Here is a 24364-nt window from a genome sequence, read left to right as displayed (position 1 = left end):
TGCGACTATAGCCTAACCATTCAGCAACAATCAGTTCACTCAATTCCTAACCTATGTGTGGTCTTCTCTTGTTTTCATAGGTATTAAGTTGATTTTATGTTAAATAATTTTTATGGATGCCTCATATTGCCTTTTGTGGTAACAGCATTTGAATTCTAAATTCATTTCATTGAGAATTATTTTTAAAAATCATGAGTATATTGTACGAACATCACTGTGCTAGTCATCTGAAATATACAGATACATAAAACATAGCCAAAGATCTTAGGTAAAGTTATTTAGCATTTAATGGATTGATCACCTTTCAAAGATAGTTTCATAATAAATAAAGAAATATTATAATTTGAATGGTTCCTGCCAGGTGTTAATATACACCAAATATGTTATATTCTTATGTTAATGATTTCACAAGGGTCATATAGTATATTTAAAGGTAAAGCCATTTTAAAATATTACTTGTGTATATAAACCTCCTTAAAAACAATAAGTAACAAATAGTGAAATGAATAATCAATTTAAAAAATCATGTTGATATAAGAAACCAAAAGGATATGAGCAAATTACAAAAAGAAGAGAGTGAGCTGACAATTACAAAGGAAAAAGTTACGAGATTAAATCATTAGTAGAAACAAGAGCAGAATATGTGTGTGTGTGTTTGTGTGCACGCCATCCCTCAGTTGTATCCAACTCTTTGCAAACTCCATGGACTGTAGCCCACCAGGGTCCTCTGTCCATGGGATTTTCCCAGGCAAGAATATTGGAGTGGGTTTCTATTTCCTACTCCAGGAGATCTTCCTAACTCAGGGATCAAACCCACTTTTCCAGCATCTTCTGCATTGGCAGGCAGATTCTTTACCACTGAGCCATCTGAAAAGCCCAACAACAGCAGAATAAATGTAATTAATTACTAGGCAGGACATAGGGAAAAGTCTTGAGAAAGACACAACATGAAATGGAAAAGAAGAATGAAGTATATATATATAAGAATGATAAATTATTTTAAAATGACATACATTTTAAAAACTTTATATATTTTAAAATAACTTGATATACATACACACACATATATATCCACACACTTAGTTGACTTAGATAAGTCTCTTTAATTATGTTAGAATAATTTTTTTCTGAGATAAAGACCTGAATCATACACTATGTCCCAAGTAAATTTGCAATAGAATTTTGAATATTAAGAAATCCTCTGGTGAAATTTCTCGAAGGTTAAAAAAAAAAAGAATAAGAAATCTTGTACATATCTAGCAAGACAAATAGAGTCATGTATAAAGAGTAAAAAACCTTGGTTAGGCTGATACTTCTCCATAATTTTCAGTGGAAACAATGGCTGTACCATGTGCGAGAAGGAAGTTGGGATTCAAGGAATTTTTGCCTGAGTTGTAATGTAATTATAAAGGCAACACACATATTTGTAATACCCACAAATACAGAGGGATATTAACCAAGATTTTCACATCTGGGCTCCTCGGTCCATAGGATTCTCTAGGCAAGCATACTGGAGTGCGTGGCCATGCCTTTCTCCAGGGAATCTTCCTGATCCAGGAATCGAACCCTCATTTCTTATGTCTCCTGAACTGACAGGTGAGTTCTTTACCACTAATACCACCTGGGCAGCCCTTTCTTAAAAATGGAACACCTAATTACACAACCATTTCAACTGAGGAGTGCATCAAACATGGTCACAAAAATAGAGAAGCTGTTATATTGTTTTTTTCTAGATGATGGGGTTTGGAGAGTGTTTTGTCCCCTTAATCTGTGTTACTGAATTACTGAATTTTGAAAATAAACATTACATGTAACCACTTTCTTTTTTTACATAAAATAATAACAAATCCTTGAAGATGCTTCAAAGTATTAATTGTTGATTATTTGGAATCAAATTACCACAATATATCAAGAGACACAAGACTACAATGTTATACACCGATCATGTAGAATATCTATAATAAGTACCCTGAAATAAGTACCCTGCTTAAAGAAGACTATAAATTAGATAGTCATACTCAGTGAAGAGCTTAAAGGTCAATAAATTTAAACTGCCCTGTGAAAAAGCCAATATATAAATTTTCATTAAACCTTTTCTTTAAAATACTGGTTTTAACAACCTAATTGATATAGAGTGAAATTTTTTTCACTACTTAAGGAGAATGAAATCAGTGTTAATAGAAACATGAAAATAGTCATTTCTACTAAATTTTGAAGGAGAGGTTGCTTAGAGTTTGAATCTGTATAAAATGAATTTATGTTTAAGCATTTTATACAAGTATTACTAAATTTTCTCTCTTCATTCATTATGCAGAAATCATTTGTTTCGTGTGTAGAAGACACAATATATTTTAGCGAGATACATTTTGACAGAAAATACAGGAGGTAATGCTGAAGAATTCTTCAATGGTACAGCTTCATCTTGGCAATGGCTATAATTCTACCCAGAGACTTTTCTTTTAAAAAAATTGGAATACAATTGCCTTACAATGTTGTGTTAGTCTCTGCTGTATGAAGTGACTCAGCCACATGCATACATATATCCCCTCCCTCTTGGACCTCTCTCCTCCGTCTCCCCAGCCCACCCCTCTGGGTCATCACAGGGGACAGAGCTGAGCTCCCTGTGCTAGTATACAACAGCTTCCCACTAGCTATGCATTTTACACATAGCCGCGGTGGGCTGCCATCTACGGGGTCGCACAGAGTCCGACACGACTGAAGCGACTTAGCAGCAGCAGCAGTGTATATATGCCAACCCCAATCTCCCAATTCGTCCCACCCTTTCCTTTCCCTGCTCTGTCCACACGTGCATTCTCTAGGTCTGTGTTTCTATTCATGCCTTGGAAACAGGTTCATCTGTATCATTTTTCTAGATTCTGCATATATGTGTTAATATACGATGTTTGTTTTTCTCTTTCTGATACTCCCAAATTCCTTATGAGAGACTTTTAATGAGTTGCTTGTGCTTTGCTTTTAGTTATTATCTTAGTATAATCTCCTGGCTTATTTCCAGGAATGTTATGAAGGATCTCAAAAAGAGGGAATATGCTGAGGCGCGGCTACATTCTGACAAAGTCGCGGGCAGAGGATGGAAGGCAGGGAAAGCTGCGGGGAGGGGAACATGATGTGGACTACAGCATTGAACGTGAAGGCAGGTGATCTGCTCCGTGGTTCTCACACGCTCGGTCACTAATAGATTCTGTCAGTTCAGTGAAGTCAATTACGCCTTCAGTTCATTTCAGTGGACTCAAAGTGTGAACTTCCCTGGGCTCATAATCCTTCTTTGGCCAGAAGTAAAATCACACAGGGGATGGCAGGGGTCCTGGACCTACAGGTACTGCCCAGTTGATCTTCCGGGAGAATTGAAGACACCATTAGACAGCAGTAGATACACGGAAAGAGAGGTGGATGAAAAATCCACGGTAACCTCCACTTTTCCCAGCTACATTACAAGAAGGTGACCTACAGGGAAGGTAGTATAGGAAGATAGTTAGGTCACATGAGCGTCTCTATTAATAAAAAGCCAGTGAGAGGATTTAGCTTTCTGTCACTGTATTGCCAAAGAATGAAATTAGACCAACATATTTAAGCACATTTGAAGAGCATATGGACAGAATATAAAGAATTATTAAATTAGCCCCATACAATTTTACCACGATAGGGACAATTCCATATTAGCTTCAAATAGCCTTCGATATACATCAGCAAGTACTATAGCAATACCCTTTTTCAGACACTCTGAACAATTATGCAGGAAAAAATTCAACTTAATGTTATGGTGTCAGAAGAATTAAAATCAATTCTGTCTCCTGTTGATTATATCAGATCATTGCGCCAGTTCTCATTATGCATATCTTTTACACATTTTCAGTTTCTCACGGATTCCTCTACCATTTCTCTAAGGGTTTTTACCTACTTGATCTATTTGCAGTGTGGTCTATCTCCCTAGAAATCTTGTCTAGACTCTTTAATTTATCAGTTCTTCATAAGAGTTTAGTTAAATGACGATCCAAGAATGTAAGATTAGTTGGTGTGTGTGTGTGTGTATGCTGTGTATGTGAATTTATTGTGAGGTCAGCTTACTATGTGACAGAATAAAATGGGATCCCAGCAATATTTCCATTATAAAATAATTTTCATTTTCCCAGTAACAGTTTCTTTTAGATGAGATCATGTCTCATGCTATGTAGAGAGAGGTAAAGTATATGTACAAGCAAGCATAATATATTCATTTATGATCTTTCAAGATAATAACAAAACCAAAGCTCCATAATTCAGTTAAGTGGCTGCTTAGCTCTCCAGGCATTTTGGAATGTGTTGGTATGTGTTTGTGTTGACTCATTTATTAAATGAAACAAATAGCAATTTCTATCTGGATATATTAATAGTATACATTTATCTCCTCCTGGTAGAAACCTTTAACCTTTGGAAGAATAAACTTGGGAGAGCGCTCCCAGTCTTAGAAGGGTGAGAAAGAATCCACCAGAGAGAGAATCTGGGGTAGTTTTGAGTGAATTAACATCTCAATTTACCTTTTATAAATACAAGCAAGTGAAACCAAATCAGACAGTGGCCACTTAAGAGATGCATTGGCAATTTACAAAGAACCTCTGAAGGCTCAAAAAAAAAAAGAAAAACTACAGAAAAAACATATGCATGAAAAAAATTTTTAAATATGTAGGAGATTTCTATTTAAAAAACGCAAACTTAGCATCACAATAACATTGCTCAATGGGGATTTGGGTTGAAGTACAGTTTTTGTCTCTTAAATAGCCACTGTAAGTTCTGGACTTCATTCTATGTAAGAAATTGAACTAGATGTCTCTTAAAATGCCTTTCAGGTCCCAAGATCCTAAAGCCACAAGAAAAATGGGAAGACACTGCTAGGGATGAATCAGAAGACTTTGGTGATACCCACCAAAAGAAATACAAGTGTGCAGTTTGAAGAGAAGGCACGGATCTCTAGTTATAGTAACTGGATAGTATAGTACAATTTCAATAGGTCCCTAACATTTTTGTTGGTAAGTTATAGACTGGCCCCAAAATTGGAGGCAACTTAACAGACTTGTTGCAAGGAGTGTATGAATCCCTGGGGACACTACATTATCTGTGCAAACTGAAAAAAAATCACAGGTCTTGTATTTGTATGCATTATTTTTTAATTTGTATTTGAATGCCTTTTTTAAATGCACAATATATCATGATGCATAAAATTTGTGATCATTTGATAGTATCACTGAATTTCTCTATAATTCTTGGTATATTTTTCTCATCAATTGCAAAAGACAATGGTGTAAGGGACCTCAGAATGTTCTGGTAATCAGAAAAAACCATCATAATTTAAAATTATGAACACTTCTATTCTAGATGTGCATTCATGCTAGGGCAGGAACTGGGGCACCATAAACATACTGTCTTAGTCTGCTCAAGCTGCTGTAACAAAAGACCATAGACTGGCTTAAACAACAAAAATTTATTTTTCACAGTTTTGGGTTCTGGGAAGCCTAAGATCAAAGTTCTGGCTGATGTGGTTTTTGTGAATGCTGTCTTCCTGGCTTGTAGATGACAGCCTTCTTGCTATGTTGTCAAACAGCTGAGAAAAAGTTCTTTAGTGTCTTCCTCTCCTCATCAGGGTTTCCCTGGTGGCTCAGATGGTAAAGAATCTGTATGCAATTTGGGAGACCCAGGTTCAATCCCCAGGTCGGGAAGATCCCCTGGAGACGGAATGGCAACCTACTTCAGTATTCTTGCCTGGAGAATGCCATGGACAGACGAGCCTGGTGGGCTATAGTCCATGGGGTCGTAGAGAATCGGACATGACTGACGGACTATCACTTCACTTCACTTCACTTCACTTCTCCTCTTATAAGTACATCAATCCCATTGGATTCAGGCTGCACCCTTAATGACCTCATTTAATCTTTACCTTGTAATGGCCCTATCGCTAAACACTAGGTTGGCCATAAAGTTGACTCAGGTTTGCCCATATGATGTGACAGGATAACCTGAATGAACTTTTTGGCCAACCCAATATAACCATGTGGGGATGAGGGCTTCAACCTACGAATTTAGGGAAGACAAAATCCAGTTGATAGCACATACAGATAGTTCGTTTATTAACTTTGGATTTGTAAAAACAAACAAAAAAAACCCCTAAATTTAATACCTTTGAAAATTCATGTCATTCTCTAGTATTAATCAAAATTGCCACCCAAGCTTTCTAAAATAAGAGGGCTTTTTGAAAATCCATACAGTTCCCTGTCTTGGCCTATTTCTTAGGAAAAAAACTGAGAAATAACTACTATTTATATTTTTACAAGAATTATGGAAAAATTTACTCTAGACCAATTTCTAAAAATTATAACTCAGTTGACAGTTTTCACATAACCATTTGTGGAAAGGCTGGGTAATTTCCTCCTATGAACTGACCAATCTTTTCATTTCTAAGGTGACTGTTACAGTCTCCAAACTATCCAGTCTTGTATTTCAAGTGACAGGTATTAATATAATTATCCAGCTTTGTTTCATATTATTACATCTTTAATGTCAAAGAATAAAATTTTCCATGTCTTCTTTTCAACCTCTCATATCTTTAAAAACAAAACTTGAGACATTTTATATTTTATGCTACTAACCCTTACTGAAGCATGAATTCTCCTCAAACATAATAGTTTCCACCCCTGAACAAAATCCACCTTTTCACCAAATTTCATGTAGTTGCCTTGCCATTTTTATTATCAAAATATTTCTCTAAAAGCATAGAAAATATAGCAAACAAAGAAAGTAATTTCATCGTTAATAGTATATGTCACATTATGCTAGTAAAGAGAAGCACCAGGATATTTAACCTAACTATGTTTGTGAGAATATTGCTGGCTATTACAGAAAATTTGGTATCCAGTTCTATCAGTTATCTAGCTGCTGCTGCTAAGTCGCTTCAGTCGTGTCCGACTCTGTGCGACCCCATAGACGGCAGCCCACCAGGCTCCCCTATCCCTGGGATTCTCCAGGCAAGAACACTGGAGTGGGCTGCCATTTCCTTCTCCAGTGCATGAAAGTGAAAAGTGAAGGTGAAGTCGCTCAGTCATGTCCGACTCTTAGCGACCCCATGGACTGCAGCCTACCAGGTTCCTCCGTCCATGGGATTTTCCAGGCAAGAGGACTGGAGTGGGGTGCCATTGCCTTCTCCATATCTAGCTACAGGGACTGACAATTACCTCTAAATAAAATTATATTAATGTCATTGGAATTTTGGAATTATATTTGAAAACCTAACATTAGGACAGATAAAGAGGATATGTTACTTGGGTAATTATTTCAAATTTCTAAATTTGGTGAAATAACAGATAATTCTTCACACTGTCTCCATTTATTTAAATATATTTTTAAGCCCTCTCCATCACAATTTTCACATCTTTCACATTAAATTTTTTAAAAAATTAATTGATAATATATCTCATATTATTTTAGTTTTTCTCATTTGCAAATTTTATAGTACTGGTTTTGAGGCAAAATTAATATGTGGAAAATAGAACAAGAATTAGGAGAAAATACAGCTTGGAAGCAAATTGTATATGTATATTTGATCTGTGATAAACATACTTTACAAAACTGTTAAACCCAATAAAACATGAAAAGAGCTATGTTGCTTGGTAAACTAGAAGTAGATAAATATACTCTCATACTTGGAATGACAAAATGATGGAAAAATAGTCACTTACTTTGTGTTTCAGCAGCCCCTTATTAACTGGCCTGACCAAGCATCTATATCTAATATTGAATTAGAGTTCTATAGTCTCCACATATTGAAGTCATTTGCTCTGTCTTTGCCATCTATTATTGGACTTTAGCTAGTAGGTCTTTGTTTTAGATCTTTTACTTTAAAACTAAGAAAATGTTAATCACATATTTATGAGAGCTGGTTAATAAGTGTAGCTAACTCTCATAAGTGCAAATTCTCAGCCTGGCACATAATATGCATTATGCATATAATCTTTACAAGTCAATAAATTGTATGGATACTAAAGTTCAGAAATACCAACTAAGTTGCTTGGCATCACATAAAACCCAGGGATATACAAAAAAAAGTCCTATATCTCTCCAATGTCTATGTTCTTTCCACTTCTAAAATGCCTGATAGGTATTAAATTCTCTTGGGACCTCAACAAATATTACCTTTGGTCACATTGCTTTCATGAGGCTAGTGCTCAGGCCTTCTGTAATAGCTGTCTCACAGGTCTCCCTGCTTCTCATCTCGGTTCCCTTTAGTTTATTCTCTACAAAGTAGAGTAATCCTTTTAAAAGAAATCCTTTTAAAGCAGAAACCTGATCATATCCCTCTCCTGCTCTAACGAGATTTCCCTTCACACTTTAGAATAAAACCCAAAGTCCTTACAAACACTGGAGCCATCCCCTCCCCTTCATCTTCCTCATGACATTCCTCACCAACTCTGCTGGCTCTCCTGCTGCCCCATGAGCATGCAGTGCACCCCAACACCATACTGTGCACCTGGTCTTTTATGCACTTCTCCTAGTCTGCCATGCTTTATTTCTGAGTCTGCTTTAATTTCCTTTGTAATTTTTATCTTTGGACTTAAAAATTTTTTACTGTCCCCCTGTTTAAAATCTCTCTCTCTCTTTTATTGGGTTCACAGCTGTATTCTAAATAGTAAACATCGGTACATCATACTCAGTATATGCAGGTTATAGACCTTCTTTATATTTTTCAAACCTAGTTACTTGGGCCTTATTACCTCCTAAGAAAAGATGTTACCATGGTTAATTCTTCTTAATAGCAAAGTACAAGTAAAAAATCATAAACAAACCAATCTAATTTACTTATATATTTTATTCACTATTCAGTTTATTATTCTTGAAATTTCCATGATCTATGACAACCCCACTGCCCTCCCACCACAAGCTACTTCTGTCAGGAGTTATTGCTGGATAACCAACGACCCCCAAACTCAGTGGCTTGAAACAACCATTCTTTTGTGCAGGATTCAGCTGAGGTGAGACTGGGGGCAGCTGGGCATTGCTTCTGTCCTACATGGTGCCAGCTGGGTTCACTGCTGGTCTGTGGCCAGTTCTCATGTCAGTTGGTTCCACATGGACTTGGTCACCCATTTAGGGTCTCTATCTCATTGTGCCGTCTCAAGCCCAAGGAGAGCAGACTGGGCTTATTCCTAAACTGAGAGAATCCAAGCAAGTAAGGGTGGAGGCTGCAAGCATCAGGAGGCATTGCTCAGAAGGAGTTCAACGTCACTTCCGCCTCGTCATTTGATCAGAACAAGATACAAAGCTTGTCCAGGGTACCTCTTCATGGGATAAACTGCAGGAATTTTCAGTCCCATGGACGGAGGAGCCTGGTGGGCTATAGTTCATGGTGTCGCCAAGAGTTGGACACGACTGAGTGACTAAGCAACTTTATTTTTCACTTTCATGCATTGGAGAAGGAAATGGCAACCCACTCCAGTGTTCTTGCCTGGAGAATCCCAGGGATAGGGGAGCCTGGTGGGCTGCCATCTATGGGGTCGCACAGAGTCAGACATGACCGAAGCAACTTGGCAGCAGCAGCAGCAGCCATGCAAATGTTCTGTGCTTGAATGGTTGAGCTGTTCTGCTAAGTATACATAAAGTTATTTTGACTATACTATTTCCACTTTGCTGAGAAACCATTTTGACAATACTTGTGGGCAGCTTCAATTAAAAAAATCTGTAGTTGCTTTTCATTTAGCATAGAGGGACTTTCAAGACTGTAAATCTTCCTACTGCTTTCAAAATACGAATTTTAAAAGCCCATTTGAAATTATAAATTCTTCCAGGATTCCATTTTAGAAGATGGAAAATCTTGGTGCAAACTCACTGAACTCAAGGTAGCTGAGGCACAGGTCAGAGAAGGGCAGATCCAAGGCAGAGAGGCTGCAGTCGTTTTCATGAGCCATTAAAAATAAAGAAGCAAGAGGAAAAACACAATCTGTTGAGGTTTTGTTTTAAAATTACCAATTCTAGATTCGGAAAAATATTTTCACAATATGGTTTTTGCTGACTTTGCAGAGAGATTCCCTCTCAGATCTATAAAGCTGGTATTTATCTCTTGCAATCAAATTTTAAGATAGAGAGGAGAGATTTTATTCCTGTACAGTCTGAGGAGCAGGCTTTCTTTTTTTGCTTCTGTCTTACAAAATCACACAGGGGAAAATCGGTGTTATGAGCTTCTCACTTTCCTAAGAACTAGCTGGAAAGGCTGCCAGAAAAATGCACGGAGGTAAAATATTCAAGAGAACATAGTCTAATGTAGAAGGTGCTATAAAACGGCCTATTTATTTACAACCATTTCTTTTAGTTGTCACTCATACAAGCTAACAAGTATTTATGTTTATGTATGTGGGAGACCTTGAGCTGGCTGCTGGGAAGGGCGAAAGATGCTCAGGACACAGTTTTTGCTCTCCAGAAACCTGCAACAGAGTGACATAATGCAGGTACTCAGATCTCCCTACTCCAGACCAGCAGAAGATAAGGGCTGTACTAATGGCAGAGTCATTTCCATAAGCCTTCTCAGAAGGAGAAAATCTCAGTTGGCTTTAGTTATAAAATATAGGGTTCATAGAAGTCATGATAATTAATCTGGGCTTTAAAACATGAATTGAGAGGGTAATTCTCTGAAGGACTGGTCTGAGCCCAGGGGAATGAGCAAGAAAAAAACTGAGAAGAATACAGAAACTAACTGGAACAACAGGGGAGTAATGTGAAGTGAGTGCAGTTAGATAGGTAGAACTTTGATGCTATAAACCGTTAAACATCAATCTTGAAAGTCTGAACTTGATTCTGCATAAAATGAGAGCCTTGGAAGTTTTAAGTGTAGACTTAGAAGAAACAATCTAGAAAATAGAATGGGCTGGATAAGAGAGAGATCAGAATTATACATTGGTTGGAAGCTATTATAAGAATAAAGAATAAAAAAATGAACGAATTAATTACTTTTTAGAAAAAGAATAAAAGAATCAAGAACAAAATCGTAACAGCTCAACCAGATGACTAAGAGAAAGAACAAAAGGGAAGAGGCTGTTGTGAGAAAGACTGAAGAATCCAACAGACTTGCCGGTATTTATGAGGGAGAAGAGCACTCAGAAATGACCCTGCTGAATTTAGTCAGGATAACTAGGACCGCCTGGACAGCTGAGAGGAACGATGCCAGTTAACACGTCATTATAAATGCTAACAAACAAGTACAGAAAAATAAATATCACTGGTTCCCACACACAGCGCATATACCAATGGTCACAGAATAAGGCCCAAGGAGTAAGCAGATGCGAACCAAGAAGCTCTCCCAAATTCAAGCTGGGCTTCCCAGGCGGCTCAGTGGTAAAGAATCCACCCACCAACGCAGGGGACGTGTTGGGGTTGGGAAGATCCCCCGGAGAAGAAAATGGCAACCCACTCCAGTATTCCTGCCTGGGAAATCCCACGGACAGAGGAGCCTGGTGGGCTACAGTCCATAGGGTCACAAAGAGCCAGACACAACTTAGTGACTAAACAACAACAACTTCAACAACAAACAACCCATATTCAAGTAACAACTGTATTTCTTTCTCTCACCGAGTATTCAAATAAGTGCTCAAGGCAGAGGCGGGAGGAGTACAAGGCCATGAGTTAATGAATGCCCTTGAACTGCAGCAGTAGTTCCCAAACTTGTCTGCACATTCAAATCAACTGGAGATAATCTACAAATTTCACAGCCCGGATCATATTCCAGACCAGTTAAGTCAGAATCAGGGCTGAATGCAGTGTAATCCAATGTGCAGACACAACTGGGAAACACTGAATAAGAGCAAATATCACCCTATTAGCTGAAATTCCCAATATGCAACTGAACATGTTCTATATCTATATGATCATACCAAAACCAAGACTTCAGAAATATATAAAAAATTAAACTTTTCTCCAGTGAGTTTACCAGAATTTAAGAATTTCATTTCTTAAAACCTTGAGCTTAGCACTTTCCAAAGCACACACAGCAAGGTTTACATTCCAGAGAACTGTAGGAGTAATAAACAGCCCTTCATCTGTTTTTGAAATGTTGATCCTTAAAGTTCCCAATAAAGATGGCTGAGTCCAGATTTCTATTCCTTAGTGAATATGACATCTGGAGAACTTCTGATTTCTCAGATCTGGAGCTTTCTGAATGTTTCATAGGTTGCATCTATACACGTCCCAAACAGTATAAATTTGGAATCTTCATATCATGGCTTTGGATGAATTCTTTAGACATACAATTTTATGTATTTTTTCCCTTCAGGTATACTAGCTTTGAAACAAGTGTAATGAATGTGCTGTAACGCTTTGAGAGGTAAGGTGAAGTCGCTCAGTTATGTCTGACTCTTTGCGACCCCACGGACTGTAGCCTACCAGGCTCTTCCATCCATGGGATTTTCCAGGCAAGAGTACTGGAGTAGGTTGCCATTTCCTTCTCCAGAGAATCTTCCCCACCCAGGGATGGAACCCAGGTCTCCTGCATTGTAGGCAGACGCTTTACCATCTGAAACACCAGGGAAGTCTATTGCTTTGAGATATCAACACAATTTTAAAGATCATTAGTCTTCAAGCATGATCATCAGACTTTGCATAAACATGCAGTGCAAAGAATTCAGTTCAGTTCAGTCCAGTTCAGTCGCTCAGTCGTGTCCAACTCTTTGCGACCCCATGAATTGCAGCACGCCAGGCCTCCCTGTCCATCACCAACTCCCAGAGTTCACTCAGACTCATGTCCATCGAGTCAGTTGCGGTAAATTGAATGTGACTATTTGTTGTTCAGTGGCCAAGCTGTGTCTGACTCTTTGCAACCCCATGGATGTAGCCTGCCAGGCTCCTCTATCCATGGGATTTCCCAGGTAAGACTACTGGAGTGGGTTGCCATTTCCTTCTCTAGGGAATCTTCCCCACCCAGGGATCGAGCCTGTGTCTCCTATTTGGCTGGTGGATTCTTTACCACTGAACCACCTGGGAAGCCCTCCTGGATATAGTGGAGACTCTATATAACTTACGATGGCCTAGAGGTTTTTGGTTGCAAAAAACGCCAACAACGGTTTGCAAAACATGCAGAGAAATAACAGGCATAATTTTTAAAGCCAAGGAAGAAAAACGAAAAGATTGCCTTGAAAACGGAAAGTGATCATTTCCCCCAGAGTATTTCATGAAGCAATAAAATCATTTGCTGGTCAATCTTTTAAATGAAGGAGTTTTGGAAAGTGGCTACGTGAAAAATAACTTGTTTGCATACTTATCAAAGAATTTAGGATAGAGACAAAAATGAGATCCACAGTAATGAATTCATAATACAGTGGTTCTCAAAGAATAAAATGCAAGAAAATGACAATAACTTAATGAGTTTTTTAAGATACACTTGGTTATTCACCTATCATTACTCTAATATCATGTTCTATTTCTTGTTAATGCTTTCTCTTTCTGAAAAGATAGGTTTTATAGATAACGCATATTTTAAAATGCCATTAGTTTGCAAATGAAAACGTTGAGTCTTTTTTTTTTTTTCACTTTGGTTTTATGATATCCAAGTTCCAGAGGCCACTGCCACAGTGCTTTTTCCCTTCCTCTTCAGAGCAGATTACATCTTTAAAGAACCGAAAATATTGGTCATAAAACTGGTGAGCTAAAGCCTAGAGAATTTCTCATACTCCTCATACTCTGACAAAGTTAACTCACAAGGATTCTAGGAAAGTTACAAGGTTTCCATCTTCAAACTCAGACTCCCCCCTCACCTCTAAAAGCCACAATAAAGAATCTAGCATATGAGAATTTGCATGTGTTTACACTTCCTCTTGGTAGGAAGCTCTAAAGGACTCCCAAGGTCACTCCGGTGCTTAAGAGTGGCTGAAGGGCTTTTGTGCAGGCATAGAGAGTGGCAGTCACCTCCTCAGAGCAGGGATGTGGGGGTGGCGAGAGTATTTACATGGTACTGATCTTCTAATCCTTTTTCCAGGAACCAGCCTCTGAGGTCCTCTGGGGATCAAGCTGTTCCTAGTACAAATAATGCACAGGAAGTAAATTATGCCCCAAAGATATGCAGACTCCTTCACCGGGCTTTCAAAGATCTCTGGACTTGGACTTGAATTTCAGGTTCTCTTCCTGAGCCAGTCTCTCCCCACCAACCTTGGAACCATGGCCTTCCTCCAGTTCCTGGAATATAGCCACCTCCTCCCTACTCACTGCCTTCTCAAAATGCCGCTTTTCCCATCTGGAATATTCCATCCCTGTGGCTCCATCATTTAAGTCTCAACAGAAATTTCATCCATCGTATCTCAGAAACCCCTGGCATCCCCAGCTAATGACTCTTGTCTCTTCACCTGCTTTGTTTCTTCATCTTTATGATTCTAGATTTCTTTATTTACTTTTTATTTCCACCCCCACTTAATTGTGGGGCTTCCCTGGTGGCTCAGATGGTAAAGAATATGCCTGCAATGTAGAAGACCAAAGTTCAGTCCTTGGGTCAGGAAGATCCCCTGGAGAAGCAATGGCTACCCACTCCAGTATTCCTGCCTGGAGAATCCCATGGACAGAAGAGCCTGGCGGGTTAGAGTCCTTGCGGTGTAAAGAGCTGGACAAGACTGAACGACTTTCACCATTACCTTACCACTTAACCGTAGCTCCAAGAAGGCCCAGTTCATATATGCTTTATTTATGAGAAAAAACAAAAAACCTAGCAATAAATATTTGTTGAATGACTAAAATAAATGGATGAATGAAACCTAGGAACTTTGCTTTATTTTATTAAAAAAAATGTATTTTGAGTTCCTACATGTCAGTTTCTAAGTAAATGTATAGAGTCTAAACAGATTGCTACTACTTTCCCAATAGTAAGTTGAGGGACAGTTGCTAGTCTGCCCCATAATAGTTTCTTGACAAATTCCTGCTGAGTACAATTGTGAGTTCAGCATTTTAATAACAAATGAAATAAAATGTGGCTAGAGGAGAAAGATCTAAATGGTTGAGGTTCTGTAGGCCAAGTCATGTGAGAAATGAATGGGAAAGAGTCCACTGGATGGCAGAGAGGAACTGGACTTACTTTACCCAAAGGTCAGAAGCACAGTTCATCTGTGATTTTCTGTGGATGAAATATTCAGGCAAGGATCAGAAAACAGTTTAATAAATTAAGATGTCAAAACCAAAATTTTCTCTCTTAAAAAAGGATAAATTCCCATTAGAAGACTTTGAGCAAAGGCTGTTGGGACTATTACGGGTAAAGTTTCATGTATTTGTATAAGAAATGCATTTTATACTATCTCAGATTATTTTGACTATCTTTAAGCATATTTAAACTATATTTAATTTAGCTATATTTAAAACTACTTCCCGAAGTAATTGGTGACTAAATAAATAATTTGCTATTTAGATAAGAAATAAGCTGAGATCAATCTGAATTTTCCAAAAAAAGACCTAGATTATTTTTCATCTTCACCATCTTTCCCTTCCACATTCTATCTCTGACTTGTACTCATTCATTGGGGTCAATGCTCTTAGGACACTCTTTACCTTATATGATGTCTCATTCTAAATAAACAAGGCTATCTAGGGTACCAGAAGAAAAGTATCATTAATTGATATTTAATTTTCTCACCCGGCACTGATTATTGAACGATATGTGCAACTCTGAGTGATTCTAGCCACACGCACAAACTTTGAAGGATTTAATTAGATAATTCAGTTTCCAAAACACTGTAACCAAAACTTTCAGACCATTAAGGAAATGCTGTTTACAAATAGGGAGTCCATATGAATAAAGAGAGAAAGTGTGCACAATGGTAAATTGACCTTGCTACTTTTCTTGGAGAGAGAAATTATCATGGGTTCACTGGAAAATACACCATGAGGAAGTGGGGTGGAAAGAAGATACAATAAGAGATTCTATTGTGGGGATCCCTGCAGCCAGTCACAGGACTGAAGAGAGTAGGATTCTCATTAAGAAAACAGTACCACCTAAGTTCAGTGGTCATGTATGGATGTGAGAGTTGGACCACAAAGAAAGCTGAGCACAGAATAATTGATACTTTTGAACTGTGATGCTGGAGAAGACTCTTGAGAGTCCCTTGGACTGCAAGGAAATCAAACCAGTCAATCCTAAAGGAAATCAATCCTGAATATTTACTGGAAAGATTGACATTGAAGCTGAAGCTCCAATACTTTGGCCACCTGATGCGAAGCATGGACTCATTGGAAAAAATCTTGATTCTGGGATAGATTGAACGCAGGAGGAGAAGGGGATGACAGAGGATGAGATGGTTGGATGGGATCACTGACTCAATGGACATGAGTTTTGAGTAAGCTCCAGGAGTTAGTGATGGACAGGGAAGCCTGGTATGCTGTGACCATGGGGGTCACAAAGAGTCAAACATGACTGAACTGACTGGCTGACTAAGTTCAGATTGGAAGGTTACATGTTCTAGTGTCAGAAGCTTCAAAGGACCCTTTTAAGAAAACGTCATGGAGTAAACTGTCTCTTCACACTTGCCAGGTGTCTTTGTTCATTCAAGCTGCCATGACTAAATACCATAGACTGAATGGCTGTAACAACAGAAAGTTATTCTCACAGTTTTGGAGGCCAGAAGTTTCAGATTAGGGTGCTAATGCCTGCAGATCCTGGTTCAAACCCTCTTCCTGACTTGCACACAGCTGCCTTCTTACCATGTTGTCAGGCTGCCTGATCTTTTCTCAGTGTGTATCTGTGGAGAAAGAGCTATGTCCCTCCTACTCTTTGCCTGAGACCACTAACTTTATCAGATTAGGACCCCACCCTTAACCTTGTGCTATGCTTAGTCATTCAGTCATGTCCCGCTCTTTGCAACTCCATGGAATGTAGCCCTCCAGGCTCCTCTGTCCATGAGATTCTCCAAGCAAGAATACTGGAGTGGGTAGCCATTCCCTTCTCCAGGGGATATTCCCAACCCAGGGATTGAATCCAGGTCTCCCACATTGCAGGCAGATTCTTTACCAGGTAAGCCACAAAGGAAGCTCATTAGGTTTAACCTTAATCAACTCCTAAATTTAACCTTAATCATTTAACCATTTAACTTTAACCTTACCATTAACCTAATCAACTCCTAAAAGCCCTACCTTCAAATACAGTCAGACTTGTGATGAGGGCTTCAACATCTGACTTGGGAGAAGGATAAGACTCAGGCCAGTGCACCAAGTATCAGTTATCCTGGCGTCAAGGTAAAGAGCTACAATGCAGTGATGAGTGGGGAGGGACTGGCTGACATCAGGGGCAGAAACAGGGGATGTCAGTCCTTATCCTGGCTCTGCCAGTGATCTGAGCTGAACGCAGTTACTCCATCGGACTTCTAAAGCAAGTGTGGCAGGTAAGGTGCCACTTGTATCTGGTGCAACATCTATACAATTGAAAAGAAAAAAAGTCTCTGTAAGTGTGCCCCGAGTCAGTTTATTTGAGTTTCAGTCTCATTTTCCTCCATATCTATCTGCAGATTAGAAAGGCTGTGGCTATTTTATACATACACAATACTACTGAATACATGGTGATCATGCAGTTATACAGTTTAATCCATTTGTTATTTATTTAATTTTTTAGAAAGCTAGTTATAGACATCATGAAAAAGTAGTGAAAGTGTTAGTCGCTTCATTCATGTCCAACTCTTTGCAACCCCATGGACTGTAGCCTGCCAGGCTCCTCTGTCCATGGGATTGCAACATTTCTAAAGACCAAAAAATAATCTTAGAAACATTCTTCGACATAACCAGTGAAGGTGAGACCTTTCAAACCATCTTTCACTTCTTGTTTTCAACATCAAGTCATGTTTACAAGGGACACAATAGGAAGCAGTTCATCAGCACTGTACTTACATAAAATAAGGGTGGAAGAAAAGTAGGACAGAAGAGATCTGGGATAGATCTCCAAGAATCAGATTATATTCGACTGAGTTTAACTCAGTATAGAGTATGCTGCCTCTGGGGTACACATAAAGACAACAGGGAGGTTCCTCTCAGAACTTGGCCCTCTGGGATATGACCTAGCAAGTTTATATTAATTATTTTATTATTAATATATCAGTTATTTGTTTGGTATAGAGTAGAAATAGTCTCTGTGTGGATCATTGGGTCATCATATAGTCACTAAGTCGTGTCCAACTCTTGCAACCCCATGGACTGTGGCCTGCCAGGCTCCTCTGTCCATGGGATTCTCTAGGTAAGAATACTGGAGTGGGTTGCCATTTCCTTCTCCAAAGGATCTTCCTGACCCAGGAATCTGGGTCTGAACCCAGGTCTCCTGCATTGCAGGCAGATTCTTTACCAACTGAGCTACAAGGGAAGCCCCGGACCATTTGATAGATGGGCCTACGGACATGTTTTATTTTGCCATCATTGTATTGGTCCAGGTGTGATTAAGAAAAAAAAAAAAGAATGAATGAACAACTTTAGAGTGTTTGGGTATCTTTTGAGAAACTAGAAACTCTGGCAATCTGTGCCCACACTCCCACATGGTTCCACTCTGTTGCAGCTGCCACGGTTCTATCCCCATGCCCCATCGTTCTCCTGTACCCAGGAATGCAGTAAATCATGCCACCTGTGATGAAATCTCTGGTTTGGTTTTTTGTTTTTTTAAGTTTTTGGGAATTTTGCCACCATGACCCCAAGGGCTGAAATTTGCCAACCAAATGTAAATCCAGTGATTGTCTTCAAATACAGGACTGCAGAGTTTCAGATCACTCAGAACCCAATCAAGGCAATTGTACTTACATGTCATGACAACAAATCTGGCATGTGCTAGTATAATAATTAGAAAGGGATTTAATGAACTAGATGGAATTGTGTTTGGAGGAAGTCTATGTAAACCAAAAGGGAGTCATCAATCCAAAACAGTGGTTAATACAGCCATTTTAAAAAATGGAGTTTTATTACTTCATGTTAGAAGTAGGCAGATACATAATCCCTCAAGAAAATGGGGGGAGAAATTCCAGATTGATCACATCAAAGGGGAACTTGAAAACAGGTCTCTCCTGATTCCTGATAGGAGGCTAACACGTGGATTAGTCTATTAAAAGAAGCCTTGCACCACGGATGACTCACCAAGGAGTGAGTGGGTGCACAACCCTGTAAGGGCCCAAAGTTATGTTGAACCTTTCCCTCCCTTTTCTACCCAGATGCCCAATGGCTGCTGCCCACCTGGAAGCATTATAATATTGCTGTTGTCAGGGAAAGGCCAATTAGCACCCAAGGCAGGTGGTCTAAGATTCCCAGCAGTGGTTTCGTGTTTTCCATCATCACTGGCAGGGACAGAAATCAGTAAGGTGCTTCTCTGTTCTCTCTTTGCCTCTCTCTGTCTCCAGGCATGTGTGCTTTTTGCAGCATTTCCTTTCATTTCACTGCAACAGTCAGAGGGGAAGCAGAAGGAAAGGCAGCAAAGGGGATAAGAACAGCCGCAGGAGAGGCAAATCGACTGAAGTAAGAGCAGCAGCGCCAGAGCCAAGGGGACGCCTCTCTTGCAGGTGCACCCTTGTTTTTGCAAAGCATGGTGGCTTCACTGCTCTGCTCCAGAACACTGCGTGGATCCGATGCTGCGGATGCCAGCACTGCTGTCGCCTCTTACTACTACTTTGTATATGTGGACAGCTTTAAATGTAACGCTTCAAAACACAGTTTATAGGGGGTGGGGGAGCAAATTTGTGCAGGTAGCAGGAGCTTCAATCAGTGCAAGTGGATGGGGACTTAGTCCAGCGGAAACAAGCCAGGGTTCCAGGTAGGCACCGAGGAGGCGTCACTGTGCCTGAACCCGAGGGAAAGGGGTTTCTACACCACAACCATGAGAAAAACGCTTTCTCGGTAACCACTTATCCTCATTCTTCATCTCTTCTTTTGCAGAAAAAAATTGTATTCAGATCATTTGAGTATGAAAACAAATTTACTGTCATAGGAAGAATCCCAGTAGACAAGCAATGATCACATACCCCACTTCACTACTCATTCAAAGGTGGAAATAGCCAACGACAATGTCAGGCTTTTGTTTGGTCATCTAGTTCTAGCCCTTGGCACATTCTACTTTATTTACAGTCCAAGCCACAAGTGAATCTTGGTTTTCTTGGTCAGAAAGGAAGTTGAGTCTCTCTACCCCTTCTGGGTTTTACGTCTAACCCTCAGTTAAATAACTGCTCTCCATGCCACCAATAAAATTTACTTCAAATCGATGAATGATTTATGAATGTCAACAAAGGATGCAGCATTGTTTCATCTTTCACGGAGGCTGTAATCTGAGTTAGATTTCCCTAGACTGGGTCTTTTGAAACAATCTGGTCATTTCTTGGCTATATGATTTAGGTGGATATTCACAGAGTTTCTCTTGCCAAACTATGCTTTAACTAAAGAGGCCCTTTCACTTATTCTAGAAGAGAATCTACTATTTTTCATAGGAACTTGCAGGAACAGAGAGACAGGATAATGACTTCAGACTATAGAAGTTGTTAGCGGTAACACGAGCTTCCAATCAAGAGAAAGCCTGGCTGCTTCTTGGTTGAGAGGAAGGGGAAATTTGCCCCCAAGGGAGAAGAGGGGCCATGGAGATTGAAACAGAGCCAGGTGTACCAGGGCTTTGTGTGCATGTGCTGAAAGGGGCACAGTGAAGGAAGACAGGACTGGAGAACCCTGGCTGCCCCACTGTCTTGGGCTCATAGTCACACCTCCCTTCCAGTTTTCATAATTTCTGATTCCCATTATTTCAAAAAGCCCATTATGCTTTGATTTCCTTCACTGTGTCTCATCCTTCCCTCCAGAACTATAATCTAAAGAACATATTCAAAGCTTAAGCCATTCACTGAAGCAAAGGGAACCTTAGCCATGTCTTCCAGGTTGCTGTTTAATTTTTATTGTCTCCGTGAAAAAAAATATATATATATTGGTTTTTGCTCAGAGAAATAAGTGTCTAAGTATAATGGAGAAGGGGCTATCCAGCCACTGTTTATTTTCCCCCACAGAGGTAATTTTTATTTACAATGATTATGAATAATGTAGACACATGTATATGTCTACAGACACACACAAAACATACACACCCAAACATATATAGATAACACATACATTTACAAATGACTTAAAGTTCTTTTTACAGGCTTTGAAAAAAAAAACCTGTAGTTTATAGCAACCTTGCCTACACAAAAGGATTTTTAAAACCACTACCTACAATACCAAATTCTTTGGTTTTTAATTTTGCAACTTCAGCCCAAAGGAAGACCAAGACACTTTGGTACAGAGGCTACTGGGCAGATGGAAGATCACTGGTGGAAAGCACTGCTAGAATGAAAAGGAACAAAGTGAGAAAATTAATGTTTGTCCCAGATTCTGCTTCAGTGCTGTCAACTGGCTTCCAGCTTTGTTTCAGGGACTGTTTCAAAGTTGGAAATCATTTTCTCTTAACCAGAGTCTGCATTACCAACTCTTACAAAGTCAACAGAAAATCAGGAAGAACAGTCATTTACCACTTACTCTAATTTGCATTCAGAAGTAATCACCAACTGAAAAAAAAAAAGGTTTCCTTTGAAGATGTTTAAACATTTTTCTTTTGGAAATTAAAATGCAGAGTTATTTTTTCTTTTGTCCTTTGATGCAAATGATTTAAATGCAGAAAATGTCACCGTTCTCTTTTTAAGAACGAAGTTAGAAATACACCTTTACAAAGCGAAATTAAAAAAAAAAATCCTTCAAGTGGCAGTTATGATGGTTCAGCAACTAAACTGCCTGAATAAAGCATATCAAATACATTTGAAATCTGCTCAGACCGTGGCAAACCTATTCGATGAGGCAAAATAACATTTCAACCATCGTGGCAAAAGTGATTTTGATTTCTATTTAAGTTCTTTGTGGAGCAATAAGTAACTGAATTGCAGCTGTTTTCTTTGTAAAATCTTCTGCCTAAATACAGTCACATTGGCTGGACTATTGGCAGAAGGAAAGAAGGGGGGCTTTTCAATGAACTGATCACTTTATTTCCTTAGGTTTATGGTAGAAAATATTACTTTCCACAGAGTTTCTGAGGAACAGTGACAATATAAAGATTTGTCTAAAATTTTTAACTTTAGAGGATAAATTTCTTATCACCAGGTCAAAACAGTAATGTGAGAACAGTTTCCAATGAATACTTATTTTGGCCTGCACATTTCTGTATTTATTCATAAAGTTGTTTTCTTACTCTTTGAATTACACCTTTCCCATCTGAATATGACATCCTTCTACTCTGGTAAAGATTGATCTCATTCTTTGTAAAAATGAAATAAATACTACTACTACTACTACTAAGTCGCTTCAGTCGTGTCCGACTCTGTGCGACCCCACAGACGGCAGCCCACCAGGCTCCCCCGTCCCTGGGATTCTCCAGGCAAGAACTGGAGTGGGTTGCCATTTCCTTCTCCAACGCATGAAAGTGAAAAGTGAAAGTGAAGTCGCTCAGTCGTATCCGACTCTTAGCAACCCCATGGACTGCAGCCTACCAGGCTCCTCTGTCCATGGGATTTTAATAAATAAATAATAAAATAATAAAAGATTAATCTGCTTCTTGTAAAAATAATCTGCTTGCTCAATGGACAGAGAAATTTGACAAGTCATTTTTTGTTCAATAAGAAGGAGAAAAATGATTGTTTATACTTGATTTTTTAAGATAACAGATCATCTATAACACTATTTACAATGAATAAATGAACTGTTTTGAGTTCCTTGGAGACGTTTTTTATTGTTCTCTGTAAACATTTTCAGAAACTAAAATTTTAAATCATCTTTTGCTCTACATTAGTTTTATATGACAGAACTAGTAAAGATTTGCACTCAAATATGAATACTGGGCAAAGCACTATAAATTAAGAAAATTGGAAAATATTATAACCTAAAATGTTCTCGGAAAAAAAATCTGATGATCATAAATCATAACATTCAACTTTGAAAATTACAAGAATTTATAGAGTAGAATTCATGAAAGCTTAAAAGGTAGGCAGTATTATATTTAACTGGAAAAATCCTATCAGAAGATGAAATATTTTTAGTTTGGCAAATATCTAAAAGACTTCTTTAATAAAAGGTGCTGTGACTAAGAGAAATGTTTAAACAGTAAAAAATTTGCTTGCTAGTTTTTCATTCAAATTCCTTTGGCCACAAGTGGGATCAGCATTGTGAATACAGAATTATATAGCTAGATAAATGATAGATAGAGATATTGTCTAAAAGGTGAATGTTAGTGTTTTCCATAGCTTTGCTTTTTAAGCTAGAGATCATGTAAATATATGAAGTTTACAAAAGAGCAAAGAATTACTTGTAAAATAGAAATAGTTTCAGCAGTATTTAATCTGTTCATTCAATTCAGTGCCATGGATTCCAAACTATTTTTTCAATTTAATAGCTCAGGCTTGAAATACCATCAGAAAATAGCTCAAAACAACCGTTCCCAAGGGCTGCAAAGTTCAATTCTTTTCTCGTTTCTAGACAGATTCAGACATCTATGCATTGCTGGGGCATGAACAGAAAGGTTTTCTTTCGGACACACAAAAAGAAAATTAAGGCATTCTCTATTCATTCCGAATGTTAAGCACCCCTTCTTAAAAAGACCTTTGGATATTTGATGCCTTCCTGAATACAGTAGAGAGTGACATGTTGGAAAATTTCTTTATGACAAATGCAAAAAACAAAGAATATAAATATGCGTATGCATGCTTTTTTATAGAGAGACTTTATCTACATTATACTTCTCTGGTGGCTCAGATGGTAAAGAATCTGCCTGCAATGCAGGAGACCCTGGTTTGACTCCTAGGTTGGGAAGATCCCCTGGAGAAGGGAACGGCTACCTACTTCAGTTTTCTTGCCTGGAGAATTTCATGGACAGAGGATCCTGGTGGGCTACATGGGGTTGTAAAGAGTCAGATACAACTAAGCAACTAACACACTTTCATTTTATCTACCTTAAAACTGCTTCAGAAATATACAAGGTGAGATAAAAGTTCCCTGAACACTTGACAAAATATATTATACATCATTGTTTAAGAATAAAACTATACTTTATCATACTGTAAGTTTAAAGCAGAAAATTTTAAATACTTCCTATATAAGCAATGGCCCACTTATGTGGAGACCTAATAACGTCTCCATCTAAGTCATAATATTTGGCAAAGACACATGAGACGTCTTTGACAAAGGTCCATAGAAACTTCTGGGTGCCATACAAAATGCCAGATCATCGTTGTTTATCAGAGGCCTTGTCCTTATTTTTTCAAAGCATTGGTACTAAACTGCAGAGTTTAGTAACTAACATTAATTTGTTAGATAAAATAAATGGCAAAGACTTGGTATGATTTAGTGAGCTCAGTTG

General features: G+C 38.6%; 1 protein-coding gene and 1 non-coding gene across 8 annotated transcripts in view; one reads left to right on the top strand and one right to left on the bottom strand.

The window, feature by feature from the left end:
- Nucleotides 1-24364, bottom strand: part of PLXDC2 (plexin domain containing 2) — a 430201-nt gene that overhangs the window by 215425 nt on the left and 190412 nt on the right. The gene's annotated exons all lie outside the window — the stretch shown is intronic.
- Nucleotides 5963-6022, top strand: MIR2285DL-2 (microRNA mir-2285dl-2). Its single transcript, NR_162426.1, has one exon. It is a non-coding gene; the product is annotated as a microRNA mir-2285dl-2 (primary transcript).

The sequence above is a fragment of the Bos taurus genome, chromosome 13, assembly GCF_002263795.3.
Source record: "Bos taurus isolate L1 Dominette 01449 registration number 42190680 breed Hereford chromosome 13, ARS-UCD2.0, whole genome shotgun sequence".
In the NCBI taxonomy this organism is placed as follows: Eukaryota; Metazoa; Chordata; class Mammalia; order Artiodactyla; family Bovidae; genus Bos; species Bos taurus.
Note: the sequence above shows the minus strand (reverse complement) of the source record. Positions and strands in the feature narration are given on the sequence as shown.